The 15557-nt window shown below is 34.9% G+C and overlaps 1 protein-coding gene and 1 pseudogene across 1 annotated transcript in view; both read left to right on the top strand.

The window, feature by feature from the left end:
• Positions 1–2988: 2988 nt before the first annotated feature.
• LOC112098235 lies at positions 2989–6926 on the top strand (annotated as a pseudogene).
• LOC112098233 (zeta-carotene desaturase, chloroplastic/chromoplastic-like) overlaps positions 5639–15557 on the top strand; it is a 57801-nt gene continuing 47882 nt past the window's right edge. Inside the window, exon 1 of the mRNA XM_024183911.1 lies at positions 5639–5667. The gene's annotated coding sequence lies outside the window, so the exon portion shown is untranslated. The remainder of the gene's footprint in view (positions 5668–15557) is intronic.

Below are 15557 nucleotides of genomic sequence, written 5' to 3'. Positions count from 1 at the left end.
ACCTTTAATTTGCAATTGTGAACCATGGATCTCATTCAATTCTTATATATAAATTTTTTATTACGATTCGTCAATTATTCTAATTTGGTATGCACATGGTGCGCCCAACCCATGTAAGTTTTTGTTTTGTTACGGATTTTAAAATTTTACGCTTTACAACTATCTCTCGCGTAAATCAAAACAAAGGAGAAAACTTATCACGTGCGTGTTTTCTGAAAACTTTCACTTATAGTTTCTAATAATATTAGTTTAAGGATGGCACATTGTTTCATTATCACAGGCATTTTGTGCCGTTGTTAATAGTTTCTAATAATATTATATATATTTATAATAATTTTTTAATTATATATATTTATATATAATTAAAAAATTATTATAAATTTAATTAAAAAAATTATAAATGTGACATTACATAGTTACATAAACACTATAACATATCTTAGCCATTACCCAATAATAATATAAAATAAAAAATAATTAAATAATCAAATATACAAATATAACTTGTAGACATTGTAAAACAAAATAAAAGCAAAGTCACACACATTAGCAAAAGCAAAGTAACATAACGCCAAATCACCAACAATTTGCAAAGTCACCCAAAAGTAAAGTAACATGACGCTAAGTCACAAATAATTTGCAAACAAAAAACCCTAAGCTTCCCCGCCATGACACACACTAGCAACATTCAATACTGGTTGGATACACTCTCGACACGGATTTGAAGGACATCGGCCGCGCGATTACAGCGAGAGCAAGCCATCTTCTTTCCCAAGTCCACCGAGCCACTTCACATTCACTGGTTCCAGCTGAACAATTTCATTATCACAACCTTCAAGATTGCCACTCGACGACTTCTCCTAGTTCCCATCGTGGACGGCTCCGTAATCACCACTTTTCGACAAGCGCAACAGCCCTGGTAAAGGATTAGACTGTGTTTGGTTTCCGAAGCTTCGTCATTTCAATTAATTGTGGCTTTATTTCAATAATTAATTTCGGTGTTATATTAACGTATTATTGTAACTTTATTTGAACAATTAAGCTTGGTGTATTATATTTTGAAACTTTGAACGTATTATTGTAGCTTTATTTGAATAATTAGTCTCGATGTGTTATATTTTAAAATTTTAAATGTATTTTTTTAGCTTTATTTAAACAATTAATTTATTTAAATTTTATTCAATTTTAAATTTAATTGGTAGCAAAATTATTTTTATATTAGATTTTTTTTTTATTTCATTAGTTGGAGAGAACTAAAAATTTTTAATTCGAAAACTAATGCGCAAAATGGTGGATTGGATATGGATTGAGTCAAATCCGCATCCGATCCGCAGACTTATGGATTGGATATGGATTGAGTCAAATTCGCATCCGATCTGCAGATGTATGGATTGGATTTGAATTGAATTATATCAATCTGTGGATTGGATTGGATTGAAAAATTATAATCCGTAAAATTATGGATCAGATATAGATTGATGTCTAATCTGTAAAATCCGATCCGCGAACACCCCTATTGTCAAGTACTCGACTTAACTCTATATTAACTTCTTTCGCTTAATCCATCCTTTTTTTTTGACAGTTAATTACCAGAAATTTCATTTCTTTACAAACCCGTTATTATGCATGATTTACTTTTAAATTAAAAGAAGAGAAATATTATAGCGTATGTGGTAGGGGATCTATCAAGAATAACTTAAAAATCTATGCTAAATACTTACGAACATTTACAAAGGAAAATTTCGATTCTCTATTGTAGACTTGAACTCTGCTGTTTGGCCATCCAGCCAATGCCTTGGGTGACATAAGAAAAGAGAGCTTAAAATTCTTATTGCTGCATGGTAAACCACTTTTTAGCCCACACATTTTGGTATTCATATATTTTAAGTAGGTCCATCATATTTAGAGATGGCAATTTAGGTTAGGATTTGTTTATTAGATTCAAATTAAATAGGTCTGAATTTTAAAAAAATAATTCATTAACAAATAAGTGAATTCAATTCAATTCATTAAATAAATGAATCGAATCCGAGTTTGGGGTCACTAATTTGTTTGTATTTTGTAGGTTGTTAATTTTATGATTTTTTATATTTTATTTTACTTTATTTTTTTTATTAATTATTATTATTTTTTAAACAAATCCACATTTGATTGATTTATTATTAATTTTGCATAAATGAATTAAACAAATTGTAAACGAATCCAAATTCAACTCAATTTGTTTAAGTTTTTACAATAAACGAATTAAATAGATATCCATTAAATAAATGAATTGAGTTTGAATCTTAAAATTATGATTCGCTTGATAACACATCGAATTCAAATCCATTAAATTTTAACTAAATTCATTTACGATTCGATTCATTTATTCGTTTTATCACTCCCATAGATATTATGAACTTAGATATCAATACTGTCACATTATAAATTCCGCTTAAGAGGTTATGAGTGTCAGCAGATCTTTTAACAATTACACTTTTTCTTTGGCGTAATTTAGCACAAAATACTCAGTTAAAAAACAGCACAAAATTACAAAAGCCTCATTTAAGCCGAAACAAGAAACGGTCGGCCCAAAAATATGTGACAACACAACATCGTCGTCTTTCATCAGCCTTGTACAAAGATAAGGATGTCGTTTAATTAAATAAATAAAATTATTTGATAATAAATTAATTAATCACCCAAAGAAAATATTACTTATCACTCCCTCTCTTTAAAATTTAGTTGGTTGCTCTGGTCACTCCACTTTGGTATCGTTAGTGACAAAGTCACCAACATTTTGTGCTCTTCACGAGTACTACTGTTGTGTATTAATGAAAAGGGCCAAAAAAGAAGAAAAAAACAAAGAACCACTTGGCCAACCTCTCCGAAACAGTTCCCTGACAAAACTCTCTTCCTTAGCATCTTGTTAGATTCTTAAACTCAAAGATACCTCATTATTTTAGTTTCTTAGTTAAATTTTGTTGATGTTGACAAATCTTTGTTGATATGAAAGAAAAATACTTTGTTATTGAAGCAAAAGAGAGCGCCGCTCGGTTGAGCTGAATTGAGTTCCAATTGAATTTCTTTGATTTCAGCTCAGGATTTGCAATATGGGTTCTTCAGTTCTGTTTCCTGCAACTTCAGTTACTGGCGTTACATGGTCTCGGGTTCAAGTGAAGGGTCCAAGATTCCGTGTACGGGCTTCTTTGGACGCTAATGTTTCTGATATGAGCGTTAATGGTAAATTTCTCTTCTTTTTGTTTTATTTGATTTGCTTGTTTGCCAAGCATTGATCTTTTGGCTTTTCTGGTTTCTGGGTATTTTGTTTTCTGTTGCTTGGTGGATTTTTATGCGTTTATTGCTGGAAGCTCTTTTGGGTTTGTAGTGTTTGCCAATTATGAATTTTTGAGGGAATTGACGGAGAATTGGCGGTGCACTTGAACAATTTTGGATTGAATTTGTGGCAGAATTGTTTATGGATTGGAGTTAAAGATAAAGATAACGTTTAAAATCTGGCTTTGGAGTGTTATTGAGTGGCTTCCGTAGCCTCTAGTGGAAATTTTATTAAAGGAATTGAGGAACAGACCGAGTATTTTGTATTCTTAAAATTTATTGGGAATTGAAATGCTTTCACAATTCTGCTTTGTGTCTCTCTTTGGATACATTTCATGTTTAGGAATTTAGTACCTTTAAACACATATATATTTCCATTATCGCTGTGGATAATTGGATGGTATACTTGGCAGCTCCCAAGGGTTTGTTTCTACCAGAACCGGAACATTATAGAGGACCAAAGCTGAGAGTGGCTATTATTGGAGCTGGGCTTGCAGGCATGTCAACAGCAGTGGATTTGTTGGATCAAGGCCACGGGGTTTTGCTCATTTAGATTTCAATCTTCTGAATGCTTTCATTGGCCTCTGACGTACATTTTTCCCTAAAATGTTTCACTTTTACCATTCATCCTCTTGCCTAAACTCAAAATTTCAAGTAAATAGGCTTCTAACCTCAATTTTTTCGAAGTAAATAGCAGAAGCTTTTATCAGCATTTCGGAAAAAATATCAGCAGTCATAATTTTTCTTAGGAGTTGGCATTATTTCAATTCACAAACTTTATTTCATTTTGAATTAGTATGTGTTTTTCTGATTTTGTTGATGGTGAAAGAAATTAGAAGAATTTTTATTCCTTTTTTTTAAACTTTTCCTTTCTTCCAGGTGGATATATATGAGTTGAGGTCTTTTATTGGTGGTAAAGTGGCTTCATTTGTCTGTAAACGTGGAAACCATATTGAAATCAGCCTGCACGTTTTCTTTGGATGCTACAATAATCTGTTCCGATTGACAAAAAAGGTAAAGCTTGCTTAGTTGTGGATATGCGTGTTTGAATGATTATAAAAGCACAGAAGCCATGCAAAAGAATTACGATTTGAGATTCTTGAAACAAGAACTATCATTCCTCTTGACCATATCATTTGTAGCGATGATAACTGATAAAAGCTTAGGGTTGTAAGAAAATCCGAATATGTTGTTCAAATAACATGATGGATCAGAATCATAGATCCTCTTTAACTGGAACCTGTGTTTATGATCTGATAGTTTTTCATGGATGTCGACAGGTCGGTGCGGACGAAAATTTACTCATGAAGGATCATACTCATAAATTTGTAAATAAGGGTGGTGAAATTGGTGGTATAGTTATTTCTTGATCACTTAAAACAACTAATAGTTATGCTTGATGGTTTGACATCACCTTCTATTGGTTTATGGATTGTCTAATTCAATAACAACTCTGATTTGATTCATGATTTTGATTTTCAACTCCAGAACTTGATTTCCGGTTTCCGATTAGAGCTCCATTACATGGGATTCATGCATTTTTGTCTACAAATCAGCTTAAGGTAGTGCATACGGATTTATGCTCGATTTTGATTTTGTTGATGTTATCTTTTGCACTGTGATTGCAAAGCAGTATGACGAGGCAGTACTCCTTTTTTCATGTTGAAGCTTCTTGCCTCTTTTGGATTCTCTTTTGATGTACTTTGCCTCGTATATTGCTCAAGTGCAGACTTATGATAAATCAAGAAATGCTATTGCTCTTGCGCTGAGTCCTGTTGTAAAGGCACTTCTTGAATTTCAAGTGCAGACTTATGATAAATCAAGAAATGCTATTGCTCTTGTTTGTTGAATTTCAATCCCTGTTCCTACAAATTTTTATTTTACCTAAAACTTCATTTCTTCTTACAGATAAGCTTCTCTGATTGGTTTTTGTCCAAGGGTGGTACATGGATGAGTATCCAAAGAATGTAAGATTCTGTTGCGTTTGCCCTTGGGTTTATTGATTGTGATAACATCATTGCTCGTTGTATGCATACTATATTTGCACTGTTTGCGACTAAGACCGAGGCTTCCCTATTACAGATGCTCAAGGGTTCTCCGGATGTTTATTTGATTGGGCCAATAAGAAAATATATCGCAAATAAAGGGGGCAGGTACATTTGTATTTACGGGTTCACACCATTGTAGTGATTTGTTAATCCTGTTTGTTTTCTCCGATGATCAATTGATTTTCCCAACCTTGGAGTCTGTTCTTGTGAGAACAGGTTCCATCTTAGGTGGGGATGCAGAGAGATGCATTATGATAAATTTGCTAACGGGGAAACATTTGTCAAAGGACTTGCCATGTCTAAGGTAAATTGTTTCACATATGGCTCTTATTTTTTTTTTACGCATCTATTAATGTTCGCTCTGATGGAGGCATGGAGCTAATGCAATGACCTGATATTTGTAAATTTGTTGTTTATATCATCTGTTAGAAGCACTGACTTTGAGTTTATTCTTTAGTGCTTGCTGTCAAACACAAGATGCTCTGTGAAGGCCTAAGAAATCAGCTTTCACTTCACTCCCCTTTACTAATGCATTGAAGAAATTTCCATTTTTTAACGGATCCTTGTATTGAACATGTAGGCAATAGAAGCAAGCTGTGGGGCTAGATAACCTTTTATATACTCCAGATGCAGATTTCCCTTGCTTTGCAGATCTAGCACTCACTTCACCAGAATACTACTACAGAGAAGGGCAAGGTTCATTTCTCCAGTAAGAAACATTTCTTATCCTCGTCATTATTAGTTATTTTTTGTGCATGGAATCTGATTGACTTCCTTTTGCCAAGTGTCTTTGTATTCCATCTTGCTTCCTATAACCATATTATCTTTCAGATGCGTTTTGACGCCTGGAGATCCTTATATGCCCTTATCAAATGATGAAATCATAAGGAGAGTGGCAAAGCAGGTTAGTAGTGTTCAGTGACACCTTCAATTCATATAATACGTATTAGGTTATGCTTTTTTGCTTTTCTTATCCTAGATGTTTATCTCACGTTTTTTAGTGACCTGAGTACCACAAAAGGTCATGCAACTTTCTGGATAATATACATGAATCCATACTATCCATTCACGGTTCCTTTTATTAGGTTTTAGCTCTATTTCCATCATCCCAAGGTTTAGAAGTTATTTGGTTATCTGTCGTCAAAATCCGGCAATCTTTGTGAGGTGAGGGACCTGGTAAAGACCCCTTCAGACCTGATCAAAAGATACCAGTGAAGAACTTCTTCCTCGCCAGCTCATATACAAAACAGGTAACTGTATATAATTGTTTCATTCCAAATATTGGAAAAAAAGAGATATGTCTTCTAAATGGTTTCACTCTCACAGGATTACATAGATAGTATGGAAGGAGCAACTTTGTCTGGTAGACAAGCCTCAGGCTACACATGCAATGCCGGGGAAGAATTAGTAGCACTGGGGAAGCAGCTTGCTGCCTTTGAATCTCTAGAACAAATGGAAGCTCCAACTAGAAGAAAAAATGCCTAGGACATGATTTGAATCCAATAATAATTATTTTAAATTAATCAGAATAATACTTTACACTTTTAAGATGATTTTGTATAATCCCAGCACTACATAAATATATGTATTAGTTTCTTGAAATTATGTCTATCTTTTTTATCATTGTCAGCATATTGTATTTGACATAGTTCATTAATTAATTATCATATATTTATACTTTATATCACTTACACTAAAGATAACTGAGTCAAAATAATAATTTTTATAATTTTACCTTTATTAAGCTATAGCCTCTTTACATAAATAAAGCTAATTTGGCTTTAATATTATGATTATAGAAAAGTTTTACTGTATTATTTGATCAAAAGAATGTGGCATAAGGGCGAGAAAATAACCATAAAATTGGAAAAATTATATGATATTTCAATGTTAAGTGAAAAATTAACAATATATATATATATTTTTTATCGTCATTGCGTGACACGCGTCATGTAAATTATACAAATAATAATAATACCGCTTGTCAAGCTGGGGCCCGCACAGGTATGACCAAACCAAGAGAAAACAAATGCAAATTTCTCTCATTTTCCCGCCTTCCCGCCTCTCAATCAATAAAAAATGCTTTCGTTTTGCAAGTGTGTGTGAGCTTCAGCTTCAGAGGGAAGAAGCTCTGTGGCAGAGCGACTGAAAGCGGACAAAGTAGATTATAGAAATGGACACTCCAGACAAGAAACAGATCGCTGTCGCTTCTGTTTCCAAAGTTTGAGGTCAATCTCCCTATTTAATTTTTTTTTAATTCAGTTCGAAGAGAACAACTCAGCTTATGGGGTTGTAATTTGGATTTGAGCATTTTTTTTTTTCCTGATTTTTCATCTGGGCATTTGTTATTTTTCATTTTTGGTGCTTTTTTGCAAATTGGGTTCTGAGGTACTAGTGCTTTGCGTGACAAATAGCTTTGGTAAATTGCTCCAATTCTGTTTAGCGTTCGCGTTTTGTGGTGTTGATTTAATAGAATATTTTAGAATATGATGATTTTAGCTCAGGGATTTGTTCCTCTGTCCATATGTTGTGTACAGAATATGAATTGTTTATAGCATGCTATGCATAGATAATAATAATATTAGCCTCTTTAGAAAGATAACAATTTGTTGGACTTGAAAATTTGACATGTGTATGAAAATACAATCTCTGACAATTCACAGGTGGCACTTGTTAAATCATGTTTAAACCCATGTCACAACCCCCTTATATTGTTGACTTATATTTAAGTTATGAGAATAATAAATTGAATTAGGATTGGGCTATATAAGTGTTCAAAGTAATTATATAATGTTGACTTATAATATATTATCCAGTAACTTATATGATAAGTAATTTTGTAATATATATTTTTATTAAAATTAGAGTGTAAAATAATTTTTAAAGCACAAATAGCTGCTGCTGTGTCCACTACCGTGAACATAGTGCCCAATTAAAGTTTCTTTCTATTTTAAAGACTTGCAGATTGGTCCCCATTTTCCACAATTGATAACTAGATTTGAACGGTAAAATGCTACAACGAGATGGGAAGATGACACCAATAGTCTAATGACTCAATAAAGTCAGTTTAAATGGCGGTTTAATACCAACAAAGTGTTGGCTCCTCTGGCAACTGGAGCCCCCTTAAGTGGTTTGACTGGGTTTGCTCCCCAGTTCGAGTCGCAGAGAAGTCGCATTTGTTGGGAGCACTAGCCACAACGTGCGAGCGGGGAGCTATAGTCTGGGTTGTGGTACGGGCTTAAAGGTGCCTCCCACAGTTGGGGCCCTACCAGGATACCTCGTGGTTTAACCAAAAAAAAAAAATGGCGGTTTAATGGACACATATTTTTTTTATGCTGTATGAGGTTGACGACATTGATGGACTGATTGGGGTTGGTTTATACACTTCCTTCTGGGTTAAGGTAGCGTTTATTTTTTGGATTGGATTGGGAATCCTGAGGAGTGGGAATCCTAGGATTGAGAGTGTGGAGTGGGAGTGAGAGTAGGTTGTTTACTTACACTTGAATAGAAGTATGGAATGGAGATCAGAATTCAATTTATGTGTTTACTTTGTCTTGGATTGGGAGTAAATAGTTTCAAATTACAATTTTATCCTTATTTAAAGAATTATAGTTTTTAATTACAAAACTAATAAAAAATATATTTAATGAATAATATTTATTTTATTATATTTGTAAATTTATTATAATTATTAATATTCTTAATTATGAACAATAAATTATTAATTTTAATTTTAATATAAAATGAAATGTTATTTTATTTTATTTAATATAATTATATTAAATTTATTATTATATAAAATAATAAAATAATATTATTTAGTACAAAATTAATATTTTCTTAGAATAAACTATTTATTATTATTAATATTAAATAAATATAGTACTATTATTTTTAAAATAAATATAATAATATTATATTTATTAATTCTCTATTAATATAATAATATTATTTTAAAATAATTTTAACTTAGAATCAATGTAAATTATTATTTAGTTAAATATAATATTATTATTCAAATAAATATAATAATATTATTCAAATAAATATAATATTATTTATTTTATTTTATTAATTATAAAACATAAAATTAAAAAAAAGGGTAGAAATGGGAGAGGTGGGGGTGGATTCCCACTCCCACCTCCCCCAATCGGAGTCCCACTCCCACTCCCCACTTCAAAAATGGATGGGGCCCACGGAGTGAGATTCCTAATCCCTCCCCATTTTGAGTAAGTAAACGCTGGAGTGGGAGGAATCCACACTCCTCACTCCCACTCCAGCAAGTAAACACAGCATAAGAGTATTGCTCGGTGAGAGTGTAGAAATTGATGCCTTTGATAATTTTTTTGTAGTTTTCGTTAAGGAAATATTGGAATCTATGGCCTCCATCCAAAACAAAGCGTTTTGCTTTTTTTTTTTTTTACATAATTTTTTCATTGATTTTCCAATTAAAACAAGACAATTACAACACATTTTCTTAAACAAATTAAAAAAAAAAACTTAAATTTTGGTCAAAATAATTCAAAATTAAATTTAAAATTTTTTTACAAATTCATTTTATTCTTATTTAATTAATTAAATAACTTATTTTATTGGAAACTTTTCGTTCTAAATTTGTGCCTCAAAAGTTTACCACTTGAGACAGCGATCGTACCAGTTACATAGATTATAAAACCTGTAACATTATTGAGCACTAACCGACTCTAGAGGAGCGGACCCTGTTGCTCTTCGTCACTTGTAACAAGTTTCCAAGCTGATACGATGATAGCCATGCTTGTGAGTTTGATGTGGAGGAGCACTAACCGATTTGACCGGTATCCTATAATGTCCACGTGTGAAGCTATTGAATGTCTGATCACTTTCCTTTGAATCCAACGGTTACTTCGGATAAGAACAAAAAAGAACTAGGGATGGCAAAATCCTCCACGGGTTGGGGCCCCATGGAGCCCCACCCCAAATGGGGAAATTTTTTAATAATTTTTGGGGAATGGGGTGGGGAGTGGGAGAAAAGTAATCCCCAAATTGTTAACGGGGTGGGGTTTGGTATTGCACTCCCCACCCCACCCCCACCCCAATCCCCATTATATATAAATATGTTTTTAATTCTTATTTAATAATTTGTATTTTATCAACTATAATGTCAATTAATAATTTTTTTTTAATTTTTATGTAATATAAATAGAATATGAATAAAAGAAAATTCTACAATATTTTTCAACTTTAAAACATTAATATATTTTCTTTTCTCTTTTAAGGTGCTGCTTTCTTTAAATATTTTTCACTTTTAATATCATTTTAAGATATTGTTTCAAATTTTTAGAGATTTTTTTTTAAAATTAAATACTTTATAATATTGTGATGATTTTATCTTAAGTCTCTAATTTTTAATTTACTGAAATCATATTTTTATATTTACTATAAAATATGTAAATGGGGAATGGGGTGGGGATGGGGGAATCATTCCCCACGTGGGGATTCCCCATCCCCAACCCACTAAATTTATTGGGGAATGGGGTGGGGAATGGAGGCAAAAAATTTTAATGGGGTGGGGAATGGGGTAGGCATCCCCACCCCCACCCCGCCCCATTGCCATCCCTAAAAAGAACGTCTAATATGGTGCAACTTTTGTACCGCAAACGTAGCCGTCTTCGGTTGTCATTATTGATTATAGCTATCTTGGAAAGCAAGTTGAAGGGTCTTACAAGTTTGAAAATGCCGACAGCACTTGCAAGTTGAAGCCGCGTAACTCTATCAAGGAACAGAATTTTGTTTCATTATTTGCAGTTTTCCTTTTTTTTTTTTTTTTTTTTCAAAAGGGATTGCAGATTCAACGAAGATCATAAGTTTGAAAATTTGGTGATCTATAAGTCGCAATGTTCATACTCAATAATAATGTGTCTTTATAGTTGACTGGGACGACAAAGGCTCAAGAGTGTGGGATCCTGCTCTTAACGAAAGTAATCTTCAAAGATCTTTCAATAGAATCACTTTGAAAATACACCCTTACCCTTTCCTTATTTTCGTCTTGATCTAGAAGACGCTTCACTCTTTTGAAATTTCCCTTGATCAAGAAACCTTTAATTTTTTTAACTTCAATCTTCTGAACTCAACATCACAACTAATTCGCATATGTTTTGTTGTAATCTCCACTATTTAATCCAACTATACATATATGGTTAAAAAATATTTAGTTAATGCTAGGAAATTGGTGGGTGAAGCAGACACGCAGATAAAATAAAATTGGAAGAAAATAAAGAACAAGCACACTAGAGGACACCAGAAATTACGTGGTTCGGCTTTTAGCCTACATCCACGGGCGAAGACAGAAGGAAATATTTTACTAGTGAAAAGGAGTTACAAGTATTGTAGTATTTTAGCTCACTTCCCAAAACTCCAATACACCCAAACTCTCAAAATCACTATAACAAGAGCTTATAAATTCAAGCTCTCTAAACTCTCTCTCAACTGCTAAATTACTCTCAGAATGGAATACTTAAGCTCTTCATTTGCACTTCTATTTATAGCAAAATGATGGCTAAGAAAGTCAAAACCGTGTTCCTCATTTTCTTCTTCAAACATTTCTTTTTCCATTTTCCTCTTCAAGCATTTCGGCCCATTTTCAACATTTCTAGAAGAGGGCCCATTTTCAACATTTCTAGAAGAGTGGTGCCCCATATTCAACATTTCTCCCACTTGGAGATTAGATTGAAAAACAATCAATCTCCACACCGTCCTTTCTGCTTCGCCATAATCATGTTGCCTACGTTTCTGCTAGGCCACAAGATGATCTACTCCAGACAAACTTATCAGTATTTATCGGCTTGGTCAAAACATCTGCTAGATTCTCCTTCGTATGGATTTTCTGTAAATCCACACTTCCATCTTCCACTACTTCTCGAACGAAATGATACTGAACTCCTATGTGCTTTGTCCTGGAATGAAAGGCTGGATTCCTTGCAATGTGCAAGGCACTCTGACTGTCACAAAACACAAGAATTTTCTGTTGTTTGTGCCCGAGCTCCTCCAATAATCTTTGTATCCAAATAGCTTCCTTGCAAGCTTGTGTAGCTGCCATGTACTATGCTTCTGTTGTAGATAAAGCCACAACTGTCTGCAGTTTCGAAACCCAGCTTACAGCTGCTCCCGCAAGTGTAAACACATAACCAGTAGTGGATTTCCTTTTATCAAGGTCTCCTGTAAAATCTGAATCCACATAGTCCCTGACAGTAAACTCTGATCCTCCATAACATAATGCAACATCTGAGGTTCCTCTGATGTATCTCAGAATCATCTTCACAGCTATCCAATGCTCTCCACCAGGATTCACCATGTATCGACTGACTGCTCCCACTGCTTGTGCAATGTCCGGTCTTGTACATATCATAGCGAATATCAAACTTCCCACTGCTGATGCATACGGTACTCGAGACATCTCCTTCCTCTCTGCTTCATTGCTAGGACACATACTTGAGGATAATTTGAAATTAACAGGAAGTGGGGTAGAAATTGACTTACAATCTTGCATGTTGAAGCGCCGCAAGATTTTCTTCAAATAATTCTTCTACGAAAGCCAAATCTTCCTGTTATTTATGTCTCGGTGAATTTGCATCCCTAGAATCTTGTTTGCTGGTCCCAAGTCCTTCATTTCAAACTCCCTAGCCAATTGTGCCTTCAATTCTTGGATTCGATCTTTGTTGGGACCTGCTACCAACATGTCATCCACATACAACAGCAAAATGATGAAATCATTATCTTTAAACCTCTTGTAATATGCACAATGGTCTGAACTGAGTCTGTTGTATCCAAGGCTCATAATGAAGGAATCAAATCTCTTATACCAACACATCGGTGCCTGTTTGAGACCGTATAGAGATTTGTTCAACCTGCAAACCAAGTTCTCTTTTCCTGTTTCTGCAAAACCTTCTGGTTGGAGCATATAAATTTCTTCTTCAAGTTCTCCATGAAGAAATGCAGTTTTAACATCTAACTGCTCTAGATGTAGGTCAAATGTAGCACACATTGCCAAGATTATTCTGACTGTTGTGAGTCGAACCACCGGAGAAAATATCTCGTTGAAGTCAATACCTTCTTTCTGAGCATATCCTTTCACCACCAGTCTTGCACGATACCGCTCCACTTGATCATTACCATCACGTTTGATCTTGTAGACCCATTTGTTTCCAATGGATTTTCTTCCGTGTGGTAGTGGTACAAGTTCCCATGTCTTGTTCTTGTATAGAGCTTCAATTTCTTCCTGCATTGTTGTCTTCCACAAAGCAACATCTGAACTGTTTAAAGCTTCATGAAAAGTTGGAGGCTCTCCATCCTCTGTTAGAAGACAGTACGCAACGTTGATCTCTGTGACATACTCTGAGTGCCACGTTGGCGGTCGTCTCTCACGAGTTGACCGACAAACTTCTGGAGTCTCGGAGTCGACTGGTTCTTGTTCCTCGTGCTCTGGTGCTACTTCAGAAGAATCTGAATCTTCTAGATTATTTTCCACATATACTGGAACAGTCTCTGACTTTTCTTTTGTAGTGCCATCATCCTCATCTCTCCTTTGCAGTTGATCTTTTACAAAGATAGCATCTCTGCTGATGACGATCTTGTGGGCAGTGGGGTCCCACAGACGATACCCCTTTACTCCATCAGCATACCCCAAGAAGATACATCTTCTAGATTTTGGATCCAGCTTTGTTCTTTCTTGGGCATTGTACATTATGTACACAGGACATCCAAATGCATGTAGGTAAGAATAATCAGCTAGCTTTCTAGTCCACATCTCCATCGCTGTCTTCAGCCCAATAGCTGTAGATGGCGATCGATTTACTATATAACAGGCAGTTTTGGCTGCTTCTTCCCAGAATGAATTGGGTAGACCAGCAGTCCTCAACATAGCTCTTATTCTTTCTGTAAGAGTTCTGTTCATCCGCTCCGCCACTCCGTTTTGTTGAAGAGTGTATGCCACCGTGAACTGCCTCTGAATACCTTTTTGCTTACAGAAAGCAAGAAACTCGCCATCTGTATACTCTCCACCATTATCCGTCCTCAAGCACTTGATCTTTTTACCAGATTCAAGTTCCAACCGCGCTTTGTATTCTTTAAACACTAGAAATACATCTGACTTTTTCTTAATTTGATATACCCAACATCTTCTGGAATAATCATCAATGAAAGTCACCATGTACTTTGCACCTCCCATGGATATATCCGGTGATTCCCAAACATCAGAATGAATCAAGTCTAGAATGCATTTACTTCTAGCAATAGATCTACTGAATTTTAATCTATGCTGCTTACTTGTAACACAATGCTCGCAAAATGGTAAACTTACCGATTTGAGCCCCGGAAGCAATTTTCTCTCAGAGAGAATCTTCAAACCTTGTTCTGACATGTGGCCAAGTTTGAGATGCCACATCATCGTTGACTCTTCTCCATTTGATGCGACACACGTATCAGCCTCCTGTAGTGTTTCTCCTTTAAGCATGAATAGATTAGCACCGATCTTTTCTGCCTTCATCAATACAAGTGCTCCTTTAACGATCTTCATAATTCCATTCTCCACATGAGTTTTGCACCCATGATTGTCTATTTGTCCCAAAGACAATAGATTTTTCTTCAGGCCGTTGACATGTCGTACCTCCCCAATTGTGCGAATTGTACCATCAAACATTTTTATTTTGATAGTACCAATACCAGCGATCTCCAATGCATGATCGTTACCCATATATACAGATCCTCCTGAGATAGGTTCATATGTGTGGAACCATTCTCTCCTAGAGGTCATGTGCCAGGTAGCTCATGAGTCTATAAGCCAGACATCAGAAAGTCATTTTCTGCCTTCTGAAACAGTTGTTGCCTCGCTGTAGAGTATTTCGCCATCATCTGAGGTACTTGCTACACACCCCTGAGCATTTGATGACTCAGGTTCTTTACCCTCTCTTCTCTTCTGGTTACTTCAACACTCCATTTTTACGTGCCCTTTCTTGCCACAGTTGTAGCATTTAACATTCTTCTTACTTCTGGATTTTGATCTACCATGATTTTGACTCCCACTGGGGCCACGTTCCGTTGATCTCCCTCTCGTCACTGATAGCGCCTCCGCTTGCTGCGAACTTGCTTGTCTGTTTTCCTTATTTTTCCGCCTGCTTTCCTCATTTAATATGGAGGCTGCAACATCGTCGAAAACTAGAC

The sequence above is a fragment of the Citrus clementina genome, unplaced genomic scaffold (genome assembly GCF_000493195.1).
Source record: "Citrus clementina cultivar Clemenules unplaced genomic scaffold, Citrus_clementina_v1.0 scaffold_5, whole genome shotgun sequence".
NCBI lineage: Eukaryota > Viridiplantae > Streptophyta > Magnoliopsida > Sapindales > Rutaceae > Citrus > Citrus x clementina.
This window is presented reverse-complemented; position numbering and strand designations above follow the sequence as displayed.